The sequence below is a fragment of the Balaenoptera physalus genome (assembly GCF_965194825.1).
Source record: "Balaenoptera physalus genome assembly, chromosome: 8".
Lineage (NCBI taxonomy): Eukaryota > Metazoa > Chordata > Mammalia > Artiodactyla > Balaenopteridae > Balaenoptera > Balaenoptera physalus.
In genome coordinates, this window is record NC_138887.1 from 63899299 (window position 1) to 63921288 (window position 21990).

At 35.8% G+C, this 21990-nt stretch overlaps 1 protein-coding gene and 1 pseudogene across 2 annotated transcripts in view; one reads left to right on the plus strand and one right to left on the minus strand.

The window, feature by feature from the left end:
- SEM1 (SEM1 26S proteasome subunit) overlaps window positions 1-21990 on the plus strand; it is a 294022-nt gene that overhangs the window by 148884 nt on the left and 123148 nt on the right. The window lies entirely within an intron of this gene.
- LOC309665533 (prefoldin subunit 6 pseudogene) lies at window positions 19713-20379 on the minus strand (annotated as a pseudogene). The gene has a single exon. The product of its transcript is annotated as a prefoldin subunit 6 pseudogene (transcript).

Consider the following 21990-nt stretch of genomic DNA (forward strand, 5'->3'; position numbering starts at 1 on the left):
GGTATTTTATTCTTTTTGATATGATGGTTAATGGGATTGTTTCCTTAATTTCTCTTTCTGAGCTTTTGTTGTTAGTGTATAAAAATGCAACAGATTTCCCTGTGTTAATTTTGTATCCTACAATTTTACCAGATTCATTGATGAGCTCTAGTAGTTTTCTGGTAGCATCTTTAGGATTTTCTATGTATGCAAACCGTTACAGTTTTACTTATTCTTTTCTAATTTGGATTCCTTTCATTTCTTTTTCTTTCTGATTGCTTCAGTTAGGACTTCCAAAACTCTGTTGAATATAAATGGTGAGAGTGGACATCCTTGTCTTGTTCCTGATCTTAGAGGAAATGCTTTCAGCTTTTCAACCATTGCGTATGATGTTAGCTGGGGGTTTGTCATATATGGCCTTTATTGTTGAGGTATAATGAGTTCCCTCTATGCCCACTTTCTGGAGTGTTTTTTATTATAAATGGGTGTTGAATTTTGTCAAAGTTTTTCTGCATCTATTGAGACGATCATACGGTTTTTTTTTTTTTTTTGATCATATGGTTTTTGTTCTTCAATTTGTTAATGTGGTGTATCACAGTGATTGATTCACAGATGTTGAAGGATCCTTGTATCCCTCGGATAAATACCACTTGATCATGGTGTATGATTCTTTTAATGTATTTTTGGATTCAGTTTGTTGAGGATTTTTGTGTCGTGTTCATCAGTGATATTGGCCTGTAATTTTCTTTTTCTCTCCTTTCTTTCTTCTTTCCTCTCTTTCTTTCTTTCTTTTTCTTTTTTGGTGGTATCTTTGTCTGGTTTTGGTATCAGGGTGATGGTGGTCTCATAGAATGAGTTTGGGAGTGTTACTTCCTCTGCAATTTTTTGAAATAGTTTTAGAAGGACAGGTGTTAACTCCTCTCTAAATGTTTCATAGAATTCGCCTGTGAGGCCATCTGGTCTCGGACTTTTGTTAGTTGGGAGTTTTTAAATCACAGTTTCAATTTCAGTGCTTGTGATTGGTCTGTTCATATTTCCTATTTCTTCCTGGTTCAGTCTTTGGAGATTGTACCTTTCTAAGAATTTGTCCGTTTCTTCTAGGTTGTCCATTTTATTGGCATATAGTTGCTTGTAGTAGTCTTTTATGATCCTTTGTATTTCTGTGGTGTCCGTTGTAACTTCTCCTTTTTCATTTCTAATTATATTGATTTGAACCCTCTCCCTTTTTTTCTTAATGATTCTGGCTAAAGGTTTATCAATTTTGTTTATCTTTTCAAAGAACCAGGTTTTAGTTTCATTGATCTTGCTATTGTTTTCCTTATCTCTATTTATTTCTGCTTTGATCTTTATGATTTCTCTCCTTCCACTAACTTTGGGTTTTGTCTGTCCTTCTTTCTCTAGTTGCTTTAGGTGTAAGTTTAGGTTGTTTATTTGTGATTTTTCTTGTTTCCTGAGGTAAGATTTTATTGCTATAAACTTCTCTCTTAGAACTGCTTTTGCTGCATCCCACAGGTTTTGGATCATCGTGTTTTCATTGTCATTTGTCTCTGGGTATTTTTTAATTTCCTCTTTGATTTCTTCAGTGATCCATTAGTTGTTTAGTAGCATATTATTTAACCTCCACGTCTTTGTGTTTTTTACAGTTTTTTTCTTGTCGTTGATTTCTAATCTCATAGCATTGCGGTTGGAAAAAATGCTTGAAATGATTTTAGTTTTCTTAAGTTTACCAAGGCTTGCAGTCGAATCCTCTTCCCCTGAGCCATACTCCCAACCAAGGCTGGCTTTATGGCCCAGCATGTGATCTACCCTGGAGAATATTCCATATGCACTTGAGAAGAATGTGTATTCTGCTGCTTTTGGATGGAATGCTCTATAAATATCAATTAAGTCCATCTGGCCTAATGTGTCATTTAAGCCCTGTGTTTCCTTATTGATTTTCTTTCTGGATGATCTGTCCGTTGATGTAAGTGGGGTGTTAAAATCCCCCTCTATTATTGTGTTATATATTGAGGTGCTCCTATGTTGGGTGCATATATATTTAGAAGTGTTATATCTTCTTGTTGGATTGATCCCTTGATCATTATGTAGTGTCCTTCTTTGTCTCTTGTAATAGTCTTTATTTTAAAGTATATTTTGTCTGATATGAGTATTGATTCTCCAGCTTTCTTTTAATTTCCATTTGCATGGAATACCTTTTTCCATCCCCTCAGTTTCAGTCTGTATGTGTCCCTAGATCTGAAGTGGGTCTCTTGTAGATAGCATATATATGTGTCTTGTTTTTATATCCATTCAGCCAGTCTATTTCTTTTGGTTGGAGCATTTAATCCATTTACATTTAAGGTAATTACTGATATGTATGTTTTTATTGCCATTTTGTTAATTGTTTTGGATTTGTTGTTGTAAGTCTTTTTTCTTCTCTTCCTCTTTTGTTCTCTTTCCTTGTGATTTGATGACTATCTTTAGTGTTGTGTTTGGATTCCTTTTTGTATGTGTGTGTGTGTGTGTGTGTGTGTGTGTGTGTATCTATTGTAGATTTTTGATTTGCAGTTACCATGAGGTTTTTATATAGCAGTCTATATATACACAAGATTGTTTTAAGTTACTGCTCTCTTAATTTCAAGTGCATTTGCAATTCCGCTCTACCATCTTGTCCTACTTCATACACTGGGGATGCAATAAGGATACTTTGTTAAATAAAAAATACTATTTTTAAAGAATTTATTGAGTATCTATAGTGAGAAAATGAAGATATTTTATTTAAACAATGCCTTGTTTCTCTGTAGTGCTTTATATTTCCATTATACTCATCTGATCCTTATAAAAATCCTATGAAAAAAGGGTAGACATTAATAAATTTTACAGAGGCAGAAGCATAGTAGGTGCTCAATACTGTAACTGAATGTGTCATGATTCTCTGTTATTGGTGGAGATGATGAAAACCGAAAAAAGAAAAAAAATTAGGTTTATTTGGAACTGAGGTGTTTATGTTAAACATATGGATTATTTGTACAAATTATGAAATAAAGGGACAGGTTAGTAATGGTGATTTGAGAATTGTGTTTCCTAAAGTTCTTTGAAAACATAAGAGCTTCTGACTTCACTATAATGGTTTAAAACTAATGCATCCATAATATGGGAGCCAGGAATAAATGATTTTGCTGAGTTCATGCTGTGATGCATAAAACATTATATTTAGGCAAGAATGGCAAAAGAAAATTAAGAAAAATTTCAAATTCACATTGATAGAAAATAAACGTAAAATGCAGTTGTCACTTAGAAACTTAACACATTTTGTGAATTTTAGAAATTGGCCTAAACAAGTAAACAAAACAAATATATAAATTGCCCATAATCTCACCATTCAGAAGCCTACTGGCCATATTTTGGCTTTTGGATCATTTCTTTCCTGTCTGTAACCTTTGGGTGTATATATATGGCATAATGTAGGAGGAAAAAAAAGCTTGTTGAATGAATATATTCATTTTAAAATTAAACATGTAAATGGATTTTTGTCCAAGTTGTTATTTCTGGTAATAATGTATTAGTTACCTATTTTGCATAGCAAATTACCCAAAAAGTCACTTAAAACAGCAAACAAGTATTAGTTTATTGTTTCTGTGTATCAGAAATGAACCATGGCTTAACTGGGTCCTCTGCTTCATGTTCTTTCTAAAGCCAGCAATTAGGTTGTTGACCCAGAGTATGTGATCTCATCTGAAATTTCAACTGGGGAAGGATCAACCTCTAAGCTCACTCACTTGATTGTTGATAGGATTCAGTTCCTTGAGGGCTAGAGGTCACCTTCAGTGCCTTGCCAGATGGAAGTCTCCAACATGATAGCTTGCTTCATGAAAGGAAGTAAAAGAGAGAGTCTGCTAGCAAGAAGGAAGTCACAATCATATGTAATAGTTTTAAGGGAATTCCCACACTTCCATGGGTTTTACTTCCAGGAATGCCACCAGGTTCTCACACTGAAAATCTGAGAAAGATCCTTCACAGTTCTGGCAAGAGAAAGGGAAGACTAATCATTGTGAAATATGACCAGAGTGTTCTCCATAGTAAAGTCCTAGTCTCCAGGGGTAAGAACTTTATCAGGGCTTTATCCCAGCTAAGGGAAGGACATTTCTCCCACTCCAGTCCCTCTTTAGAATGTTCACCCTCTTCCATACTTTGGCACCAAAAGAACAGGACTGCAGGATAATAGTAGATTCCAGCTGAAAGAGCTGCAAGACACAGATGCTTTCCAAGGAGGAATAGTTAGGGAAGCCCAAAGTCAAGAGGAGGGACAAAGCCAAGGACACTAGAGGAAGGTGAAACCTCTTTCACCTATAACTATAGAAAACATTAAACACAGTCTAGCTTTTAACCAGATTAACATAAAGCTTCACACTAAAGCTAAATTACCTCAGTTTCTATTATTCAATATAATATGTCTGGCTTTCAACAAAAATGTACAAAGCATCCTAAAAGGTGAGGAGAAAAACACAATCTGAAGAGACAAAAATCAGCATCAAAATCAGAGTCAGAGATGACACAGCTTTTGGAATTATCAGACAGGGAATTCAAAATGAATGTGATTAATATGCTAAGAGTTCTAATGGAAAAAGCAGATAACATGTAAGAATATTTGGGTAATATAAACAGGGAGATGGAAAGTCTAAGAAAGAATCAAAAGGAAATGCTAGAAATCAAGAACACTGTACAGGCATACTATGTTTTATTGCTCTTTGCTTTATTGAACTTCACAGATATTGCATTTTTTACAAACTGAAGGTTTGTGGCAACCTGCATCAAGCAAATCTATCAGAACCATTTTTCCAATAGCATTGCTCAGTTTGTGTCTTTGCATCACATTTTGCTAATTCTTGCAATATTTCAAACCCTCTACCAGCAAAAAGGTTACCACTCACTGAAGGCTCAGATGACAATTAACATTTTTAGCAACAAAGTATTTTTTAACTAAGGTATGTACATTATTTTAGCCATAACGCTATTTGCAGACTTAGTAGACTACAGTATAGTGGAAACATAACTTTTATAAGTACTGGGAAACCAAAAAAATCATGTGACTTACTTTTTTGTGATATTTGCTTTATTATGGTGGTCTTGAACTGAACCCACAGTATCTCTGAATTATGCCTTAACAGAGAAACCTTTGAAACAAGTCAAAGGGTGGGGGAGGGGCACCTTACCTATAAAGGAATAAGAATAAGAATTATAGCATACTTCTCATCAAAAACCATGCAAGCAAGAAGAAAGTGGAGTTAAATATTTAAAGTGCTAGAAGGAAAACCACACCAACCTAGAAATCTGTATCCAGTAAAATTATCCTTCAAAAAATGCAGGAGAAATAAAAAGACTTTCTCATACAAAAATTGAAAGAATTAATCACCAGTAGATCCACCCTGCAAGAAATGTTAAAAGAAGTTCTTCAGGTCAGGAAAAAAGAAACTGATACAGATCAGAAACTTGGATGTATATAAAGAAAGGAAGAACGTCCAAGAAGGAATAAATGAAGGCAGAATAAAATCTTTTATTTCTCTTATTCAATATTGATCTAAAAGATAACCAATTTTTAAAAGCAACTATGGTAACAATGTATTAGGTGATTGTGGCACATGGATAGGAGAAATGAATGGCAGCAATGCCACAAGGGACAGTAGAGAGAAATTGGTAATAGTCTATGATAAGACACCAGTACTAAATGTTAGTAGTAGTGTTATTTGAAGGTAGACTTATGTTGTTAAAAATGTCTGTTATAAATTCTAGGGCAACCACCAAAAGAAGTAAAATTGATATTCTAATAGATGAAAAAAAATTGAATGATATAAAATTCTCAACTAAAATCAGGGAAGGCAGAAAAAGGGGACAATAAACAAAAAATGCAATTAATCTAAAAGTTACAAATGTAGTAGATATTAATCCAAGTATATCAATAGTCACTTTAAATGTGACTTGTCTAAATACACCAATTATAAGACAGAGATTGTCAGAGTGGCTAAAAAAAAAAAAAAAAAAAAAATAGGACCCAACTATAGTGTCTACAAGAAATCCACTTTAAATAGAAAGACCCAAATGGGTTTAAAGTAAAGGGATGGAAAAACATATGCCATACTTACACTAATCCAAAGAAAGCTGGAGTAGTTATTTTAGTTTCAGACAAAGCTGACTTCAGAACAAGGAAAGTTATCAGAGATAAAGAAAGGTATTACATAATGATAAAGGGGCAATTCTCCAAGAAGATTTAATCCTTAATGTGTATGTACCTAACAAAAGAGCATCAAAATACATGAGGCAAAAACTCAGAAGTTCAAGGAGAAGTAGACAAATCCACTTACGCGTGGAGACTTTAATGGCCCTCTGTCAGTAATTGATGAATCAAGCAGGAAGAAAACAAACAAGGATTAAATGACTTGAACAACATGATCAGTCAACTTGATCTCATTAACATATATAGAATATTCCATCCAACAGCAGCAGAATACATATTCTTCTCAAAATCACATGGCTCAAGATTTTGGAGCCTAAAAGAACTAAAAGTACAGAAATCATAAAAAGTATGTTCTCAGATCACAGTAGAATTAAACTAGAAATCAATAGTAGAAAGATAGCTAGTAAATATTCCTAAATATTTGGAAAATTAATAATACACCTCTAAATAATACATGGGTAAAAGAAGTCACAAGAGAAAAATTTCTTAATATTTTGAAGTAAATAAAAATGAAAATATGGCATCAAAATTTGTGGTATACAACAAATGCAGGGCTTAGAGGACAATTTATAGCATTAAATTCATATATAAGAAGAGAGACCTGAAGTTAGGTATATCTGCCTTCCTTAAATAAAGGATTTTTGTTTATAAGAATGATTATTTTTAATATACTAAAAACTTCAGTGGTCTAGGACACATGTTCCTGGGTTATACAACAGAGGATTTCACAAATTCAACTTTACGTAGATCACTTTTTAAGGTACATAATAAAATTTTTGAAAGTTAGTCTATTTTTTGCCACACATGCAAATACAAAACATTTGTGTGCAGATGGCTGTCTTGATGTGAGAACATAAGTTAGACAATAGTCATTATTTTCTATCCAAACCATGGTGTGATATAAAGCAGAAGTCCTCAAATTTTTGTTCTTAGGCTCCCCTTTGCACTTTTAAACGTTATTTGTAACTCCAAAGAAATCTTGTTTATATGAGTTTTATCTATTGGTATCTACATATTAGAAATTACAATTTTTAAAATAATTATTTATTAATTTATTCTTAAATAACAATGATAACCCCATGACTTGCTTTTTTTCCTTTTTTTTTTTTTAATTTATTTTTATTCATTTATTTTTAGCTGTGTTGGGTCTTCGTTTCTGTGCGAGGGCTTTCTCTAGTTGCGGCAAGCGGGGTTCACTCTTCATTGCGGTGCGCGGGCCTCTCTTGAAACATGATATGCATTTAATGAATTTTTGTTAAATGAATGGATAAGTTAATGACGTTCCCACTGGAATATTCTCTCCATGAGGGCAGGATTTAACCTTACTGGTGGTGGTGTTTTACATAGCTCTCAAAAGAGTGTTTTGCATATAGTAGACATTCAATAAATGTTCATTGTATTAAGTATTTCTTTTAATATACATAAAACTCTAAGATTTTGAGTACTATTATATGTCCATTTTAAAAATGAAGTAATAGGCTTAGAAACTTAAGTAATGTAATCAACGTCAAAGAACTATTAGTTGGTGAAGTCATACTGTGAACATAAGTTTTATTTCCAAAACATGTACTACACATGTGGAAAGGTCTTCTTTAGTAAATCCCTGAAAACTCTATGAGATTTTTAACACATCATTATTTACAAATTATTTGCAAGTCTTCATAGCGACTTCTATTTCTATGTAAAATATCAATTATAGATCGTTTCTTCTCTTCCTCATTTACTTGCTGGTAATTCTGTCTTTAATTATATTTCCATAATTCAGGGCATACATTTTATATACCTAATAATACCATAGACACCTTGAGGATATGATGAGTCCCATGACTTGTTAATGTAACATATTTTAATACTAAGTAATGATATTTTCAAAAACAGTAAAACTTAATGAAAAGAGTGACATTGTTTTTGTTTTTGTAATCTTCAATATCTGGCTAAGACAACTTGTATTAAGTTTCTCATATCTGTTTCTGCATTCAGTCTGTTGTTGTATATTGTGATTAAAGTGTATGAAGAAAATCCAGCTTCAACAGGTATGTATGTAGTTGGAAAAGGGAGGAATATTTTAATAGCCTTTTACAGTAGTTGTGATTATTCTTTGATACTACTCCAAAACTCAACAAGCAACAGTTTCTTAAAGGATAATTGCAATGTGGAATCTGAAATTATATCAATGAACTTTCCGTGCTCTTCATACCATACTAATAAGTTAAAACCAGTTAGTCTATTTTGTACTTTAAAAAAACCAAAACCAAACAAACCCAGTTTCTTCTATTAATAACATCATTTGTTAGTATGGTACATTTATTGCAAATAATGAACCAGCATTGATACACTATTACTACCTAAATACCATATTTTATTAAAATTTCCTTAGTTTTTACCTAATGTCCATTTTTCTATTCCAGGATCCCACTGGGAATGCTACATTACATTTAGCTGTAATGTTTTTCATAGGCTCCTCTTGGCTAAGCAGTTTCTCAGACTTTTCATATTTTTATGACCTTGATAGTTTTGAGGAATTTTGTAGAATGATTCTCATTTGGGATATATTGATGTTTCTCTCATAATTTGCCAGGTTTCTCTACTGTAAAGTCATTCCCCCTACCCTTCCCCATACTGTACTCTTTGGAAGGGAGTCACTTTGCACAGCCCACACTTAAGGAGTGAGGCACTTAACCTCCAGAGGGTGGAGTGTTTTAATTTTTATAAGCCGAATTCCACTGTAATCCAGGACAACTCTATTTGAGAAAAGCGAGTGAATCATCTGGAAACACAAAGACTCTCCTTATTCTGTGAATAGTCATAGCTGTCAGAGAAGTATTGAATAAGTAGCGTAAATTTAGATTTTCACTTTGGAGTGGGGGTGCTCACAGTTTTCCCTCAGAACAACAGTTCTGCTCAATTCTTGTGCATGTAGTTCTTTCTGTTTTTTTTGCGAGGGGGAGGGGGGGATGAAATCCTTCTGGGTTATTTTTTATTTTTAAAAATGATCATAGAAATAAAGTATTCATTTGAGTTGATCTGCAACTCGGATTTTTGACTTATTGTATCATGGACATGTTTCAAGTCAGAGAATGAAATGGAAGTGTATGGCTCTGAGACAATAGGTAAAGGACATGGTTTTTGACAGAAGGAAGGCTAACTTCTCCATACTCTGAAATTTAGTATAGTCTCTGGTCCAATTCTGAACTTTGTTTCCCTGTCTATATTTCTATCAATATTTTGCAACCCATACTATCTTCTGTTAATTCTTGTAGACTTATGTGTCTTTTCCTTTTTTGGTTTAATGATTGGCAGTATAAATTTTTTTCACTATTTATGGAAGATTTTTATGCTTATTCTTACCTATTTATGCTTCAAGATTAAATTTAAAATTTGATTTATTTTAAGAAAATCAGACTCCTAATTGGGATTAAATTAATTTCAGAAATTTATGTGGGGGTAGTAGTTTTCATTTTCCCTCTCTTTTCCGGCCATCCGGTAGAAAGAATTAAATTTGTTACTACTGAGTTTCCAGAATATTGTTATCAATCCTTGCCTTGCCTTTTCTTTTTTGATTTCATGGTAGTTTTTTTCTTCTTTTCTTCCTTATTGATACTTCCATTCCTTTCTTCTTATAGGTACCCATCCTAATATGTTTGAAATATGACCTCAAATACATGTGTATACTTGTACATTTCTGGTGACATTGTAGGTGTATGTGGTTTTTTAATTCAATTTATCTAAACTGAAAAAAAATTCACACATTTCTCCCACCCCCCACTCCCCACCTTTGGCAACTACCAATCTAATCTGTTCTCTGTATCTGTGAGGTTGGTTATACCCCCCCCCCACACACACCCACACATATTTAGATTTCACATATATGAGATCGGACTTTCTCTGTCTGACTTATTTCACTTAGCATAATGTCCTCGAGGTCCATCCATGTTGTTGCAAATGGCAATATTTCATTCTTTTTTACGGCTGAATAATATTACATTGTATATATATGTGTGTGTGTGTGTGTATGTATATATATATATGTGTGTATCTATATCTATATATCTATATATATCACGATTTCTGTATCCATAAACAGCACTTAGGTTGTTTTCATATCTTGGCTATTGTAAAGAATGCTGCACATTGTTGTATATATCATTTTTTTAAATTGAGGTATAGTTGATGTACAATATTATATAAGTTTCAGGTGTATAACATAGTGATTCACAATTTTTAAAGATTATACTCCATTTATAGTTATAAAATATTGGCTATATTCTCTGTGCTGTACAATATATATCTTTGTAGCTTATTTATTTTATACATAGTACTTTGTACTTCTTAATCTCCTACCCTTATCTTGCCCCTCCCTCCTTCCCTCTCCCCAGTGGTAAGCACTAGTTTTCTCTCTATATATGTTAGTTTATTTCTTTTCTGTTATATTCACTAGTTAGTTGTAATTTTTAGATTCCACATATAAGTGATATCATACAGTATTTGTCTTTCTCTGTCTGACTTATTTCATTAAGCATAATACCTTCCAAGTCCATCCATATTGTTGCAAATGGCAACATTTCATTCTTTTTTTTATGACTGAGTAGTATTCCATTGTATGTGTGTGTGTGTGTGTGTGTGTATATACACACACACACATATATGTATATATATAAATACATGGTATATATATGTGTGTATATATATATAAATATACCTAATTTTCTTTAACCATTCGTCTGGTGATGGACATTTAGCTTGTTTCCATACCTTGGCTATTGTAAATATATTTTTTGAATTAGTTGTCTTTGGATAAATACCAGGAAGTGGAATTGCTGGATTATAAGGTAGTTCTATTTTTAATTTTTTGAGGAGCCTATTTAGATCTTCTGCCCTTTTTAATCAGATTGTTTGGGTCTTTTTTTTTTTTTTTTTTGCTATTGTATGAATTATTTATATATTTGGGTATTAGCCCCTTATCAGATATATAACTTGCAAATATTTTCTCCCATTCAGTAGGTTGCCTTTTCATTCTGGTGATGATTTCCTTCACTGTGCAGAAACTTTTTAGTTTGATGCAGTCCCGCTTGTTTATTTTTGCTTTTGTTGATTTTGCTTTTGGTGTCAGATTCAAAAAGTCATTGTCAATACCTATGTCAAGGAGCTTACTGCCTATATTTTCTACTAGGAGTTTTATGGATTCATGTCTTACATTCAAGCCTTTAATCCATTTTGAGTTAATTTCTGTGTATGGAGTAAGATAGTAAACCAGTTTCATTCTTTTGCATGTGGGTGTCCAATTTTCCTGACATCATTTATTGAAGAGACTGTTCTTTCCCCCATTGTATATTTTTGACTCCTTTGTCATAAATTAACTGACCATATATGTGTGGGTTTATTTCTGAGCTCTCCATTCAGTTTCATTGATTTATGTCTTTTTTAATGCTAATATCACTGTTTTAATTACTATAGCTTTGTAATATAGTTTGAAATCAGGAAATGTGATGCCTCCATCTTTGTTCTTCTTTCTCAAGATTGCTTTGGTTATATGGGGTCTTTTATGGTTTCATACAAATTTTAGGATTTTTGTTTTATTTCTGTGAAAAATGCCATTGGAATTTTGATAGAGATTGCATTGTATCTGTATATTGCTTTGGGCAGTATGGACATTTTTAACAGTATTAATTCTCTGAATTCATAAACATGGAATATATTTCCATTTATCTGTCTTCTTTAATTTCTTTAGTTAATGTCTTGCAGTTTTCAATGTATAGGTCTTTCACCTCTTGTTTAAATACATTCCTAGGTATTTTGTTCTTTTTGATGCAATTGTAAATGGAGTTTTTTTCTTACATTGATCTTTTCTATTTTCTCCTTAGTCTCAATTTTGTTTATTTCTGCTCTAATATTTGTTATTTCCTTCCTTCTACTAAATTTGGGTTTTGTTTGTTCTCTTTTTAGTTCTTTGAGGTATAAAGTTAGATTGTTTGAGACTTTTCTTGTTTCTTGGGATAGGCATTTAGCACTATGAACTTCCCTCTTAGAGCTGCTATTGCTATATCCCATAAATTTTGTTATGTTACATTTCCATTTTCATCTGTCTCAAGGTACTTTTTTATTTCTCTTTAGATTTCTTCTTTGATCTATTGGTTGTTCAGTAGTATGTTGTTTAATCTCCAGATAATTTGTGAATTTTCCAGTTTTCTTTGTGTAATTAATTTCTAGTGTCATACCACTGTCGTTATAAAAGTTGATTGTATATAATTTCACTCCTCTTAAATTTATTAAGACTTGTTTTGTGACCTAACATATGATGTATTTTGGAAAATGTTCCATGTGTACTTGAGGAGACTGTGTATTCTGTTGCTTTTGGATGGAATGTTTCGTAAATATCTGATGAGCACCATCTTTGCACTCTCCCTTTGCCATGCTCCAGTATCTACTCTTACACATCTGATTTTTGTGGCTGCCACCTAAGGGATGCCTCTTGATCTCCTGGCTCTGGAGGCCAGGGGATCTTGCATTCCTGGTCCCATGGGACTGTAATAATTGATATCACCCTGAAAAGAGCTCTTACCCCTGGCTGGTGCTCCAAATTTTGCGACTGCTGCCAGGAGACACCTCTACCTTGCCTGGCTCTGGTGGCCAGTGGGGCTTCTGTTCATGGGTCCCACAGGACTATAACCAAAGGAGAAAGAGTTATTAAACAGCTACCACCCCCAGGGCACCGCAAGAGACAGCAGACCCAGGAGCTTGGTTTTTCTATGAAGGAGGCATATTAGTTAATTATCATGACTGTGGCCTGAGGGACAGGCTTCTAATTAAATACACATCTTGGGGTTTACTAATCATTTCCAGAGATCTTGGAAGGTGTGCATTATATTTGCACTCACCCTCTGCCACACTCCAGAGCACCAGTGTCTCCTGCAGAGGAGATTTACATGTGTCTGGGGCCTTGGTTTTTATATCTGGTATCCCGGTTTTTGTGGCTGCTGCCCAGGGAATGTCCCTTGATCACCTGGCTCTGGTGGCTGGGGGTTGGGGAGGGCTTGCATTCTTGGCTTCCACAGGACTGTGGCAATATGAAAGATGGTTCTTTGCAGGCTACCACCCTAGGGCACTGCGCAAATAGTAGACTGGGGCACATTCGCCAGTCTTTCTGTGAAGGAGGCCTCTTTGCTTGTCCTGGAGCCTTGGCCTGAGGGGTAGCTCTTCCAGAGCTGCTCTCAAGGAATATAGACTATAGATGTCATCTGGGCACTCTCTCTCTGTCTTGATCCAGCTCACTGGTATCACCCAGAAAAGAGCTTATACACTTGTCTGGAGCCCTGATCTCTGACTGCAACCCAGGAGATACTTGCATATTATCTGGTGCTGGTGGCCAGTGGGGCTTATACTTGTGGTGCCACAGAACTGTATATATTTGCATACTTTTAAAAGCTGATGCCTAAAGGTTTAGCTTCTAGTCAGCCTGAATCTAGGTGCTGAGATCCTCCTCTTTGGGACACTAACAGGTCTTGGCACATCCTCAACTGTTGGGAGCTATTTAAAATATAATAGCCTGCTTGGACAAGTACAAAGGTTTGAGAGAAACCAAGAGCTAAGGCAGGGTTGGAAGACAAGTTTTATCTCCTACACGGAGCCATTCCTTCAAGACTAGGAGAGGTTGTTGTTTCATCTACTGTATAGAAACCAACTCAGAGAGTCAAGCAAGAAACAGAGGAATATGTTCCTAATGAAAGAACAACACACAATCTCAGAAAGAAATCCTTAATGAAATGGAGATAAGTAATTGATAAAAGTTAAAAGTAATGGTCATTAAGACGTTCACCAAACTGGGGAGAAGAATGGTTAAACACAATGAGAACTTTAACAGAGCAATGGAAAATATAAGAAAGTACAACACAGAAGTCACAGAACTGAAGAATACAATAACTGAACTGAAGAATACACTACTGTAGAAGGGTTCAACAGCAGACTAGATGAAGCAGAAGAAAGGACCAGTCAACTCGAATACAAGCTAGTGGAACTCACCTAATCAGAAGAGCACAAAGATAAAGTAATGAAGAAAAGTGAAGATAGGGTACAATAGTTATGGGACAACATCAAATGAACTAACATTCACATCAGAGGGCTCTAGAGGAGAAGAGAAAGAGAGAGAGAAAAAGGGGCAGAAGTCTTATTTGAAGAAATAATGGCTAAAAACTTCCCTAACCTGAGGAAGGAAACAGACACCCAGATCCAGGAATCCCAGAGAGTTCCAAATAAGATGGACCCAAACAGACCCACACTAAGACATGTTATAATTAAAATGTCAAAAGTTAAAGACCAGGAGAGAATATTAAAAGCAGCAAAACAACTTCTTATATACAAAGGAACCCACGAACTATCAGCAGATTTTCAGCAGAAACTTTGCAGGCCAGAAGAAAGTAGCACAGTATATTCAAAATGCTGAAAGAAAAAAAAAAGTGCCAACCAAGAATATACTACTTGGCAAAGTTATCATTCAGAAATAAAGGGGAGATAAAAATGTTTCCAGACAGGCAAAAGCTAGAGTTCATCACCACTAAATTGGCTTTACAAGAAATGTTAAAGGGACTTCTTTAAGCTGAAAAGAAGGGGCACTAGTTAGTTAAAGGAACACATAAAAAGAATAAATCTTACTGGAAAGGTAAATATATAGTAAAGGTAGTGGATCAATCATTTATAAATGTAGTATGAAAGTTAAAAGACAAAATTAGTAAAAAATAATTATGATTACAATAATTAGTTAAGGGATACACAAGATTAAAAAATGTAAAATGTGACATCAGAAACATAAAAGAAGAGAGAGAATAATAATATTGAGCTTAACAATGGGATCAAACTTAAGTTGTTATCGACTTAAAATAGACTCTTATAGATAATAATCATTATATGTAAGCCTCATGATAACCACAAAGCAAAAACCTATATTAAAGCCACAAAAGATAAAGAGAAAAGAATATAAGCATACCACTAAAGAAAGTCATCAAATCACAAAGAAAGAGAGCAAGAGAAGAAAAAAGAAATGGAGAGGAACTACAAAAATAGCCAGAAAACAACAAAATGTCAATAAGCATATACCTATCAACAATTACTTTAAATGCAAATGGACTAAATTCTACAATCAATCGACATATGAATGGATTAAAAAAAACACCATCTATGTGCTGCCTACAAGGGACTCACTCACAGACTGAAATAAAGGGATGAAAAAAGATATTCCATGCAGATAGAAACTGAAAGAAAGCTGGAGTGGCTATACTTTTTTCAGACAAAATAGACTTTAAAACAAAGACTGTAATAAGAGACAAAGAAGGACATTACATACTGATAAAGGCGTTAACCTCACAAGAAGATTTAACATTTGTAAATATTCATGCACTCAACATAGGAGCACCTAAATATATAAGGCAAATATTAACAGACTAAAGGGAGAAATAAACAGCAATACAATAATAGTAGGGAACTCTAATACCAGACTTGCATCAATGGATAGATCATCAGACAGAAAATCAATAAGGAAACTTTAGCCTTAAACAACATATTAATTCAGATGGACTTAGATATTTATACTTCGAATGGATCTTTTTACTCATGTCTTATTTTGTAACATCATGCATTGGTCATTTGGAAAATGTTGCTTTACTGAGTTATACAGAGTTTCTAAATGTTAATACATTTTATAATACAGTATCAACAAATCACATTCATTAATATCATGCCAGTCTTATCCAAAAAGCCTTTAAGTATTGGGAAGCTGTCAAGCTCACAGTGGCAGATACGAATTTCCAAAATTCTAATTTTTGCTCAATAGCTCAAATTTTATTGTTGGCAACAAATACTGTCAGTAGTTTGCCTTGAAGTGACGAGCTCACTTTGTTCATTTTTGACAAAATGTCTGCCAAATACCCAAGTCTGAATAAGCATGGTTTGTCAGTCATTCTTTCAAGCAAAAGTGGCATTCTATGAAAAAAAAAAAAAAACCCAACTAGTTTAGCTCTCAACTCAAATATCTTCACAGATGCATGTTGTACTTCACTATGCAGCAAAAAGAGCTTTATATATACTTACCATTTTGTCACACTGAAAAGAAGCATATTCAGGACTTCCCTGGTGGCACAGTGGTTAAGAATTTGCCTGCCAATGCAGGGGACACAGGTTTGAGCCCTGGTCTGGGAAGATCCCACACGCCACGGAACAACAAAGCCCATGCACCGCAACTACTGAGCCTGCGCTCTAGAGGCCACAAGCTACAACTACTGAGCCCACGTGCCACAACTACTGAAGCCTGTGTGCCTAGAGCCCGTGCTCCACAACAAGAGAAGCCACCGCAATGAGAAGCCTGTGCATCACAACAAAGAGTAGCCCCTGCTCGCTGCAACTAGAGAAAGCCCGAGCGCAGCAACAAAGACCCAATGCAGCCATAAATAAAGAAAGAAAAGAAGCATATTCAAAGGTTGAGATCTAATAAAATGATTTTTACTACTTCATCAAAGACATTCTTAAGTGACACTGGCTTTTTTTTCCTGTAAGTGCATGGTAAAGAAAAATACTACTACTAGCAATTTGGTGCCAATGCTTCTATTTGGACTAAGGCACTGGCACTTATACCCACCATTGCTTTTGTACCATCAGTTCAAAGGTCAGCAATGTAAAAAAGGCAGAAGATGCCTTACTATTTTTATGAAAATAGTTTTGACCCCATGGGCCTCTTGAAGTGAACCCCACAGACTTTTAAAATTGCTGTCTAGGGAGATATATGAAGAAAATAAGAAGACCTCTGTCATTCATGTTCCCAAAATTCAGTGCCTGATGTGTCTGTCACCATTGTACGGATAAGATAATCGTCTGAGGTAGCTGCTATAGGCATCGTAGAATGGAGAAGCCAAGGAGGAAGTAACCATAATACACAAATATGGGGGATTCTAATTTTATCAGAGAGAAAACTGTAAATGAGTGTACAGGTATACCTCTGAGACAATTGCAGATTTGGTTTCAGACCACTGCAATAAAGTGAATATTACAATAGAGCAAGTCACACGCATTTTTGGTTTCCCAGTACTTATGAAAGTTGTATTTATATCATACTATAGTCCATTAAGTGTGCAATTGCATCATGTCTATACCTTAATTAAAAAATACTTTATTGCTAAAAAATGCTAACCATTCTGAGCCTTTGCAATGGCAACATCAAAGATCATTGATCACAGATCACCATAACAAATATAAAAATAATGAAAAGGTTTGAAATATTGTGAGAATTACCAAAATGTGACATAGAGACACAGAGTGAGCAAATGCTGTTGGAAAAAGTGGTGCCAACAGACACTCGATGCAAGGTTGCCACAAACCTTTAATTTATAAAAACAAACAAACAAACAAAAAACAAAACAAAAAAACCCCGCAATTATCTGTGAAGCACAATAAAGTGAAGTGCAATTAAAGGAGTTATGCCTGTAGTAATCTAAATAGCCTAGAGATTCAGGGTCACTGTACAGTACGGTGATTTTGTAGGTGACTTTTCTAGAAGGTAGTGGGTAATGATAATCTTTCACTTTTGTAGATTGATGGAGATGGTGGAGGGAGAAACTGCTTTTTAGGGGAAATATGGGAAGGATCAACCAGCAATGGAGCTGAGACCAGCACAGGTCCTGCCATTCCTGAATACTCAGCAAGCTATCAGTTAATGAAATGTTGGGCATAACTTCATTTTGATGAAAAAGGAGGAGAGCACATCTCAGCTGACATCACAGTGTTAAGAATGTGGCTTGTTCAGATATCTGTGGTTTGGGAGTATCAGTGTGTTTTGCCCTTACGGTCATGTTGCTGCGTCTATAAGAAACATAACCTTTGCTCAGGAACTGGTGAGTTAAAGGAAAGTGAAAGACATCCATACATTCTGGATGTCTGAGGAGTCCATTAATACAAATAGTAATACCAATCTCTACCAGTCGTAAAGGCCTTTTCTTATTAACAAACATGGTTGAGGAGATATTAATCAATAACCACAGCCTGCTTCAGTTAACTGCTTTAGTTCTCCTTCTCAGTTTTAGGGGGGGGAAAAAAAACCCCATCTTCCAGGGTCTGAAGTAGAAGTAGAAGTGGATGTAAACAAAATTAAAAAGTCAGGTTTTCAGGCTGTATCTGTAATAAGCTTTCCGCTGAAATGAAATGTAATTAGCAACCACGATAATGCAGTTTGCTTCATTTAGCTCTTCAGTGGGTTTATAAACAAATTCTGCCGGTTAACTTGTAAAGCAGATGCATCCACTACACTCTGGCAAAGCACGTTAGGACCGTCTCAAGCAGGTGCAAGGACAACGGGGTGATCCATTTATCTGTTCACCAGTCGGGAATGCTCGCAACAATGAACATGCACCATTTTTAAATGCTCCTCTATAAAGAAGGTTAAGAAATATTTCATCTGAGGGATTAAGAAAGAAAAGCTGGGGAGCAGCACTCAAATTCTCAAAGTAAACATTAATGCTTACTTTGTAATGCTCCCATGAAGACAGACTTAAGTGTTATTTGGGGTCCAAGCATACATTCAATAACTGAATGCTGCTTACTCTTACCAAAATATTAGCAGTGAGTATGAAGTGGGATCAAAGACTTTTAAAGCATTTCTGTATTTTTATATTTTACTCATACCACCTTTACTATGCAAAAAACAAAAAGAAAAACAAAAAAAACAAAAAATGAGTTTATTTGAAAAAACGAGTAAAAACAAAATTTGGGGCTCATCCTAGAAAAGATTTCTTAAATACTAATGAATTATCCTTTAAAATATGCTTTAGTCTGTATTTGGGAGAATAAAATCCTCTCACATTTGGATGGTCACATGGAAGCCACTGAAAACAAACCAGTTTTGCCTTAAAATTCTATTTTTGATTAAAATGATATGATCAGCATACTTAGTTAACATGAGAAGAAATTCCAACTTTCCTAAATTAGAAATTTGTATCATGTAAAACAATTCAGGGAGTCAGCACGTTGGAGGCGGAGTGTACTCACAGCTATTTTGTAGGGAAAAAAATCAAGAAGCATTGAGACTGAAGATTTTACCCCCGTAAACCAGAAGACCAGTTAGAAGATGCAGCTGGCTTAGAAGAAAAACTCTTTCATCTTCATTTTGTAAAATTCTTTCAAAATTTATATCAAATTTTAACTCCTCCAACATAACCTCCACAACTCTCATTCTCACTTCTTCCCCTGAAATTCTATGGCTCTTTTGTCCGCACTACTCCTATGACCCTCAACCTGACTCCCCAGTGCTGTTTATGGGTAGTTCCTATCTCCCCAACAGGGTGGAGCAGAGACCACGATTGATCGCTTTCGACATTCTTAGTGGCTAGCACCATGCTCTGTGGTAGGGAACTTGCATATATAGTGATGATGAGATAAGAGAAAGGAGTGTGTGTCTGTGGAATTGGCTCAGAGACATGGAAATTATTATTATTATTTTTTTGGCCAGGTATTTTCACATTTTATTAGCTACAGTATAGACCCTAGAGCTGCCTCATTTCCTCCCCTACCCCCCACCCCCGCCAGGACAGGGTCAGACCTCCCCAGGAGCCCCCGCTTTTGCTGCCTGGGCCCGCTGGAACTCCTGCTGCAGCTGAGCAAAGGTCTCTCTCTGTTGCTCTGACTGTCGCTCTAGGTCCCGGAGCTGGGATTCGTATCGCTTAATCTCAGACGTGATGTAGTCCAGCCTTTTCCCCACTGTGGCCCGAGCTTCCCCCAGCTCCTGTTTGACCAGCACGGGACCCAGAAGTTTAAAGACCATATTGGATCCATCCAGCAGGGCCAGTTCCTCTTTCACGATATTATTTTCTGTTAGTTGTGCCTCTAGTTTCTGCCTCCCTGACATGGATTTACTCAAGTCCTTCTGTAGCTGTTGATATTTCTCCACTTCTCCCTGTAGCTTCTTCTGGATTAGCTCAGCCATGGCGGGGACGAAAGCCTGCGGGGAGCGGGAGCGGGGCGCTGGGTCTCACACGCTGGAAGGTACCCGAGCTCCCTTTTCTGGCCTGCGGAAATGACAGCCCTCCTGACAGGCAGCCTCTCGGGACACTGCAGTCTCTCCGGGTCCGGAATATCTGCTCCACCCCGGTGGCGGGTGAAACAGGACCCCAAACCCCTCAACCGAAACCCTGCCCCACTCACGTTCTCCCTTCAATATTCGGAAATTATTATTATTATTATTTTTTTTTTAAAGAAATTTATCTATTTATTTATTTATTTTTGGCTGCGTTGGGTCTTAGTTTCTGTGCGAGGGCTCTCTCTAGTTGTGGCAAGCGGAGGTCACTCTTCATCGCGGTGCGCGGGCCTTTCACTATCGCGGCCTCTTGTTGCGGAGCACAGGCTCCAGACGCGCAGGCTCAGTAGTTGTGGCTCACGGGCCCACTTGGTCCGCGGCATGTGGGATCTTCCCACACCAGGGCTCGAACCCGTGTCCCCTGCATTGGCAGGCAGACTCTCAACCACTGCGCCACCAGGGAAGCCCGGAAATTATTTTTGACAAAGCGGACTTCTTTACCAAAATTCCACAAAACGTTAAGTGGTATAAATGCACATTCTTTCTCTTCATCTTGATGGATTTGGCCTCAATAATGGCTGTAAAACAACAAATACTAAATAATGATTTATGTTGTACTTTTGTAAAAGCCTTTGACTAAAATGGTTGGTGCAAAAACACCCTTACAAGAGAAAATATGGCACCCGAGGGTTTCAGCCTAAAAATTGTTCATCAGAAGTAACTATTATTGTTTGTTTAAAGCTTAATTAGAACTGGCTCTGTCCTATGAAACATCTTTATCAAAATACACTGCATTAGACTTGTAATGCCTCATGAGAGATGCATCATATATTCTGACACTTGATGCCCACCTTGAAGGTCATAAGATAATCCTATCCATCTTTTTGTAACCCATAAATATGCAAGTCTATAAACTTATCTAAATCTTTGAGTCTACTTTCCCAGTCAACAAAACAAAAAGCAAATGCTTTTGACCAGGTTTTTATTCATTAATACATTTATTCAACAAATATGCATTGAGCATCTACTTATGCTTCCGCTCCAGTTATAGGCATTCAGGATGTAGAAGTGAACAAAACAGAAAAAAAAACCCTCTTGCTCTCATAGCTTTATATTCCACTGAGGAAGAAAAACAATGAGTAAACCTGATAAATACTGTTGGAAAAATAGAACAGGGTAAGAGCGGAATGGGAGTGCAGGGCTGGGGTGGGGAGCTCAATTTTAGTGGGGGTGGTCAAGAGAGTAAGATGATGACACTTAACAAACACTTGCAGGAGGAGGGAGTTACCCATGAAAATATCTTTCCCAATCTTCATGATATTCAAAACTTTCCAATTGATTCAGGCCTTGAGTCTATGCAGTTGGTTTCAATTAGCATGCACATCTTACACTCTCAACTTGCTTTTTTATTTACTTATTTAACAAATATTTATTGACTACATAGTGTGTGCCACATACTGCCAGGCTATAAGGATATATTAACATAGTCCCTGTATCAAGCTGCTCAAAACCTAATGGGTGATGCACATAGTGGGTAAATAACTTACAGTGCTCCAAGAGAGGGCTGAGCAGAGGCCATGGGACCCTGAGAAAGGGGAGGCTAACTTCCCAGAAGTAACCAAGTCCTCACAGAGGAGAGGATGGCATTTCAATTAGATCTGTAAAAACACTTAATAGAGATAAAAATCCAAAGTAATAAAAATATTGGGAATTAAATAGTACCTTGATTCTTACAGACACAGAAAGTATAGGATTG